Here is a 7,612-nt window from a genome sequence, read left to right on the forward strand (position 1 = left end):
TACAAATAATACCATTAAACCAATTCCTTAACCCCTATCGCGGTATGTTTGCGTATTTGAAGAAGTTTCACTTCATTAGCGTGTTGTATAATTACACGCCGTATTTTTTTTTATTTATTTTTATCACTTTTGATATGAAAACCTCAAAAAATAACTTCACAATAATTCTTATGAAAGAAATTAGACTGATATATTAATTAAGTACAATCAATAGGCAATTTCTTATTTATATTTCGCAGTTTTTAATGAAAACGTTCAGTTGTCCAATTATCTATCTACTCCTTCATGTATTTTAATTTTATTATTTGTGGTAATATATCAGCATGTATGTACATATATTATTGTCGTTGACCATTCACCAAACAATATTATTATTGATGAGTCAAGCTGCCATGCAAAAACCGCAAGAGAAAACAATACAAAGTCAAACAATTTAGAATGTATTTACATAAGTATAAGTAAAAGTAGTTCCCATCGTAGCTGTCCCTTTACCCCACAACCCCCCTGTTAGTATTTTAACACTCTTATCTCTCGGTTAAAATACAGTCAATTTTCAACATATTTGTGTAATAGTACCAAGTTCGTCTGAACGATAATAAACGATAAAAAAATCCGTACAACAGACACGGATTCACTAAAATATTTCGACCATTAAATTCAAACACAATTTTTAATACTTATTTTCGCTGGGTTAATGTTAGGTTTCCCAAATTATTTGAAAATATGTAAATAATTGCGCTTTAATACAACAGAGTTACGCATGTGATAACAGTTGCACTTTTTACTATTCAAAATTACAGTTTTAGGATCAAAAAAGTTGATTTTACGATAGTTAGTAATAAATGTTTTTGTACGGTTAGGTAATTTAATGTTTCAATAGGATCAATCTGAACTTCAATTTCCTCTCATCTGTTGGACGATCTGTAGAAATAGACAAAAAAAAATATTAATTAAAGAAGGGATTAAGTTAAGTAAAACATGAAATACAATAAAAACATGCACCAAAAGGCAAGTAAATAACTACATTATAAAATGGCGACATGGGCGTCAATTATATTTATGACAGATAAATGCCAAAAGCAATAGAGATAACCATAGATGGACGATGTCAATTTATGCTGTAAACAATAGATAATTGATAGAAGCGAAACCATAGATGCCAGAGAAATAATTAAACAGTAAAACAACCGCTTACCTCAAGTATATTCTATGGTATTAGTTTTATTCATAAGCGTTGATAACAGGGAAGTTTCTCCAACAATAGATGCTTGAGAAAGGGATAATAATACCACTGATGATGAAATGAGCCACATAGTAGAAGACATCACATGTGTAACTTTATATACATCGGTGTCAATTGGACTGCACGTATTTCTAAAAATTGCACCTTTTATGTCCAAGGGAAGGGAGCATTAATGGGACTCCACTCCTCCAGGTCTCCAGTCGTTCTAATTTTTTTACCTTATTAAAACCTGTTGAAACAATTTAATGTTATTATCATCTCAAGTATTATGTTTTAAAATATTAAGAACCATACTTCCATCAATCAAATAAGATACCATCAAATTAAGTAATTAACTACTACAATTCAGAAGAATTAAAAATTACAGTAATAATTATTGTCAAACAAATGGAATACAAGATTTAGGAAATCAAAAATTATTTTGTAAATGTAACTATAAAATAATTAAACATTACTTACCCTTTTTACAAATGGCCTCTCTTCAAGCACAAGAGATAAGCGTGAGTCGGGCTCTGCTTCCGCACGTTTCGACCCCTTTGAATGATGAATTTTTCGATCAGCTCGTTACCATCCTTGGAGATAAAAATAAGTCTGACTGCCACAAATATTAGACCTATAAGTAACTCGTCCATCTAATCCAAGGATGTTATCTCTCAGCAAGTCTGTATTATAAAAAGAAAACATTCGTTAAAACCCAATCTATAAAATAACAAAGCAAAAATAAAAATATTTCCAACAGAAACTTAGAATTTTAAAGGCAGAACGATTATCTCTGAGAAAAATTTTACATATTTGGCTATAAAACGAAAGCAATCGTCACGACGTGGTCACATAAATATGAAAAATCTACAATCATCGCCTAAAACGGTTTTCAAAATTGAAAAATTCTAACAAAACCTTAATTATTCCACCTCAAATAAACCAAGAATGTAAAAATTCACAGTAGTGGTGGTCGACAAGCAAAATGCCAAGATGGACTCTAATGTTGAAGCACCAAACCAGCACGGCACAGAAGTCGTTCACGTCGAAAAATTTCCAACAAATCGTAATCAAGGTAATCGAAATCCATCAACCACTAAATGAAAATCGAATAAAAGGATTAGGATTAGAACTAATTATTACCTTTAAGCGTCGTTTCCTTTCATGGAGAACAAACACCGTAACCTGCCGACTTCTAGAAGACCGAAAGCAAAATGACATGAGAATCGCCGGATGATCCATAGACAAAAATTCTTCTATACCTATGATACATAAATAATACGTTTTATAGGTGCGTTCAATTATACTTATATTCGTAAATAGAAAGCGATACGCATTAAAAAGAAAATCTATCCCACGAAAACTACAACACTAACAGCATATTTCAAATAATCATATCAATGTCTAAGAATTAATACAACATTACAAGTAAATTAATTGAAAATAAATAATAAAAATCAATAATCCTTGGTACATGCGGTATAGTACGCAAATTCTGTTATATCNGGTAATTTGAATGAATCTGTAACATATATTAAATCAGACAACAAATAAACAAACTGTTTTTAGGAACTCAAAATTGTCCTCTCTATTTTTGCACTACAGTAATATAAACTGGAACTACCCCTCATGCGGAGTGGTAAATGTTCACGGTGTTAGTAATAAACAGTTACTGCTGAAATTTTCGTAAATAAGTAAACCTAATACGATTCCCTCAAAGAAAAGAGTTGATTCAGCGTTGCTCTTGCAGAATATTAAGTGTCTAATACTTAAAAGCCAGCGTATGTGCTAAAATCTAAAATGTAGCAACGTATTGTATTTATCTATCCACACAATAGTTCTGCAAAGAGGAAACCCGTGTTGATCTTTTTTACGATTCCGTTACTCTTCTGTTAATTTTATTACTACCATTAAAATGTTTCGATCTCTAATATTTTATTATAATATACTGTATAAAGCGCCAGAATACAAAAAAAAATTAAGAAGAAAATTCAATCATTTACATGCATTATTTAATTTAGAATTTGCTTAATACTTTAGGAAATATTATATTCGTGTGGTTATTTATTTTTTTAAGACAATGGCTTTCAATTCGTTTGTAAAGAGAATGGTATCATTAAAGTTATATTTTAAAATTGAATGTAAGGGGTTATTAGAAACAACCCTTGAAATCTGTCAGTCGAAATACAAAGGAAATTGTACTTAAATATGTAGAGGGTGGCGCAATTAAACCTTTCCACCTTGAAATTTTCAACTTCAATTTTTTTCGGAAATCCTGAAACAGGTCGATTTTGCCCACGAAGAACATATTCGTGGATATAAGGTCCTCTTTCAAAAATCCTAACTATTGTAAATGTGAATGTGAGATTGTTTGTTTATTAACTTAACTTAACTTAATTACTCAATCGATCAAGATCAAATTTTGTAGACATATTGTCAAGGGTATAGAAAACAACATGGGGTACCTTTTATCCGAGGGATAGAAAAATTCGTTTTTTATGGTCGTCGATGATTTGCCTTTGTCACCAGTTTTAATTGGAAAAAAGACACTGATGCCGAAATAGTTCTTTTAGTGTGAAAGATCAGAGCCAAAATAGGGTTGCAAATAATTTTATTGGTGTAAAATTAAGATCAATCATTTTATATCAAAATGTTTACAACCCTATTTTGTTTCTGATCTTTTACACATTGTAATAAGAGAAAGAAATGGAATCCATAGTTTCATTAGCTTTGGGTTCATCTAATAAGTGAAGTTTTTCGAATCGTTTTCTAAGAATTTTGTATTATATGCATTTATTATCACACGACAATATCTTGTTCGATATTGCTTTGCGGGCTGTTTTATCGTAATTCATTGAAGAAATCCCAATTTAAAAATGTCCTTTTTGCTTCATGTTAAATTAATTTTTCCGTTACCAAACGAGATTAAAGTACCAAAACATATTAAAGTTGTTGTCAACAATGAAAAGAATTTTAGTGTTGGAAATTACGGGGATGCACATTCAACCACCAATTTAAAATTTGAAGGCGTCGTTTTTATTCATGTCGTCGTTAATTACATTATTGTTCTCATTTATTTTAAACAGGTAAACAATATTTCTTTTTGTTTCAGCATTTGCAAATTAAGGAGAATTCCACTGCTATAAGAATATTTTGGACTGCCCTTTGACTTACAAAGAAAGGTAGAATCTTACTTTTATTGAGCTTTTTCTTAGTAATTGTAAAATAAAATTGTTTTTTCAGAAGTTTTGAACTATTCACTTCCGGAGTTTTGTGTAGGGGTTTTAGATCCTTCACTAAACATGTGGGCACTACAAAGTTGTTATTCCAGAATTGCTCTTTACAAACATGGACAGTAGGTACATTGGAAAGGTAGGATTATTTCTTTTTTTTTTAATTTTCTTTAAATTACAAACGAATTTCTTCCTTACTAAACCAGCTAAAAGTCCTAATATGTATAAAAGTCTTTGTGATGTATCAATGAAATGAATTTTATAGTTGGAAATCAAAGGGATGCACTTTGAACTCTAAATTTAAATACGCCGTTTCTATTTTTTGATAAATTAATTTCTCCTTTATTAAATAAACGAGTTGAAAGTAACAAAATAAATAAAAGATGTGGGGCGTCAGTATAATGAATGCATGAATAGCAAAGGGGTACTTTCAATTCCCAATTTAAAAACGTCGTTTTTGATTCTTGTTAGATAAACTTCTCCCTTATTGTAATATGTAATAAGTAGTCATGACTAAAACTTGCTAGTGAATATTTTAACTCGTCTTTCACAAAACGGACGAATATTTTCTGCTGCGCCGATAATAAGAATCCTATGAAGTAAAGTGGGTTGCCTATAAGAAAGACCAACAATTTATTAAAATTGTGTATTTTAAATTCAAGCTATTATCGTACCTTCCCACGAAATTAAATGAGTGCGCTGTAGTCTACATAAAGATAGAAATGTTACAATGTGAGTCGAAATTTGTAAGCAACTAAATTTTTAGGTTTTAATAATCTATTTAAATTCATTTAATACATAAACAGTCTGAGAAAATAATTATGATTTTATAACACTAAACACTGTTGGTGTAAATGAATGTTGTNATTTGATTATTATGTGTTTAAATCGTGATTTAAATACACCATGAAAACAACCATTCGTATCTTAAGCAAGAATTCACATAGATATTTTTTTAATTAATTTGCTTGGAAATAGTGCATCGATTCTTAGAAATTGATATAATTTTATTTACGAATTAAACTGAGTTAGTACGATCGAATGCACCTATAAAATCTATGGATCATAGGTATAGAAGGGATTTTCATCTATGGCCTTCCGACTCGATTCATATCATACCCTTTGTGTATCTATTATCTATGATTCATATCATTTTATGTCGAGTGTTGCCTTCGGTCAGTTCAAGCATTTTTGCTGTTCGTAAACGGGAACGACGCCTGAAGGTATTTAGCCCTAATCCTTATTCTATTTCAATTTGACTATGCAGAATATGTTTCTATTCAATGATTGATGTGTTTCGATTACCATTACTTAGATTTTCTTCGGCGTGAATGGCCGGTGGCGTGTCGGTTTCGTGCTCTAACATGTGAGGTCCATCTTAGCATCTTGCTTGTTCACTGTTTTACTGTGAATTTTTATAGTTTTATTGATTATTTGGGGTCGAATAATTAGGGATTTGTTAAAATTTTTAAATTTTGAAAACAGGTTTATGCGATGATCGTAGATTTTTCTTAGTGATGTGACCACGTCGCCAAGAATTTCTTTCGTTTTATAATCAAAATACGTAAAATGTCCTTTAAAAATATTATCCCGCCTGTAAAATTCTAAATTTCTGTTAAAAAAAATCATATTTAGTTTGCTATTATATACATTGGATTTTAACGACTTATTTTTTTTTTTTCTACAATATAGGCTTGCTTTGAGATGACATCCTTGGATTAGATGGGAAAACTATTTACAGATGTGATGATCCTGGCAGTCAAATATACTTTTATTTCCAAGAATGCTAGTCGAAAAATACACAGAACAAGATGTTAATGGTGGTAATTATCATTAATAATAAAGTAACAAAACTTAATTAACAAAAAAATAAGACTAAGTTGTTTCAACAGGTTTCCAGTAAAACGTAATAAATTGACATTGAGAGGGTAAATCAGCAAGGGGAAGAAGTAGAATCCCATTCATGCTTCTTTGGATTGGTTTTGGAAATGGACCGTTAGTAGAAAGGGTAAGGAATCTTTAATTATTTTATGGAGAATGGTTTGATGATAATTACTGTTATAATTTTTTACTCTTTTGAATTGTAAGTTAAAATACTTGAAAATTTAATATTTAAGATGAAACTAACATTAAATTGTTTCAACAGGTTATGATTTTAACACATGAAACGAACAAGGTGAAAAAATAAAAACGATTGGAAACCTGGAGGAGTGGAGCCCCTTGGGACCTGAAAGGTGCAGTTTTTAGAAATACGTGCAGTCCAATTGACACCGATGCATATAAAATTACACATGTGATGTCTTCTACTGTGTGGTTCATTTCACCATCAGTGGCATTATTTTCCTTTCACAAGCGTCTATTGTTGAACAACGCTTAGGAATAAAACTAGAGCACCATAGAGTATATTTGAGGTAAGCGGTTGTTTTACTGTTTAATTATTTCTGTGGCATCTATGGTTTCTCTTCTATCAATTATCTATTGTTTACAGCATAAATTGACATCGTCCATCTATGGTTATCTCTATTGCTTTTGGCATTTATCTGTCATAAATGTAATTGACGCCCATGTCGCCATTTTATAATGTAGTTATTTACTTGCCTTTTGGTGCATGTTTTTATTGTATTTCATGTTTTACTTAACTTAATCCCTTCTTTAATTAATATTTTTTTTTGTCTATTTCTACAGATCGTCCAACAGATGAGAGGAAATTGAAGTTCAGATTGATCCTATTGAAGCAAAACTAATAACTGGTGTTGTCTTTCTTGGACTCTATTCTGGATTTGCTGTTTTCATCTTCACCTTGCAACATTATGCAGTTAATTTTCAACAGATAAGTGAGAACAAGAGGAGATTTACTGGAATTCCACTAAAGGAGCAAGTTTTCTTCTTTGGCATTTCTACTGGATTTGGTTTGCTTTTCACACCTGCAAACTTTGGATTGTTACAGTCTATTATTAATTAAGGTGAGAATACTTGATACAATTAATTTTAATTGCTCTTTATTAATCTATTACCACCGTATCTGTTTCAGATCGACGTTGGAGAAGACAAAGATGACCCCATAGTTAAAATAGTTCTCTATCTTGCATGCTCTATGTAGTAGAATTCATCAAGTTCGTTTTATTCAAATTAGTTTTTTATTTTGCATGTTTTTTTT

The 7,612-nt window shown here is 30.7% G+C and overlaps 3 long non-coding RNA genes across 4 annotated transcripts in view; 2 read left to right on the plus strand and 1 right to left on the minus strand.

Annotated features, from left to right (window-relative positions):
* Positions 1–861: 861 nt before the first annotated feature.
* The window catches only part of LOC108742449, a 27,650-nt gene continuing 20,899 nt past the window's right edge, over positions 862–7,612 (minus strand). Inside the window, exons 7-8 of one of the 2 annotated variants that reach the window (XR_001938676.1) lie at positions 1,196–1,472; positions 862–921 (exon numbers count right to left, since the gene is read on the minus strand). This is a non-coding gene — a long non-coding RNA (uncharacterized LOC108742449). The remainder of the gene's footprint in view (positions 922–1,195; positions 1,473–7,612) is intronic. The other variant, XR_003231429.1, reaches the window with a different exon arrangement.
* The window catches only part of LOC108742450, a 12,120-nt gene continuing 8,836 nt past the window's right edge, over positions 4,329–7,612 (plus strand). Inside the window, exons 1-2 of the long non-coding RNA XR_003231431.1 lie at positions 4,329–4,404; positions 4,466–4,594. This is a non-coding gene — a long non-coding RNA (uncharacterized LOC108742450). The remainder of the gene's footprint in view (positions 4,405–4,465; positions 4,595–7,612) is intronic.
* LOC108737368 lies at positions 5,595–7,606 on the plus strand. The gene is made up of 6 exons (XR_003231430.1): positions 5,595–5,678; positions 6,148–6,278; positions 6,348–6,463; positions 6,602–6,866; positions 7,141–7,418; positions 7,487–7,606. It is a non-coding gene; the product is annotated as an uncharacterized LOC108737368 (long non-coding RNA).

Source organism: Agrilus planipennis, unplaced genomic scaffold, assembly GCF_000699045.2.
Source record: "Agrilus planipennis isolate EAB-ADULT unplaced genomic scaffold, Apla_2.0 scaffold307, whole genome shotgun sequence".
Lineage (NCBI taxonomy): Eukaryota > Metazoa > Arthropoda > Insecta > Coleoptera > Buprestidae > Agrilus > Agrilus planipennis.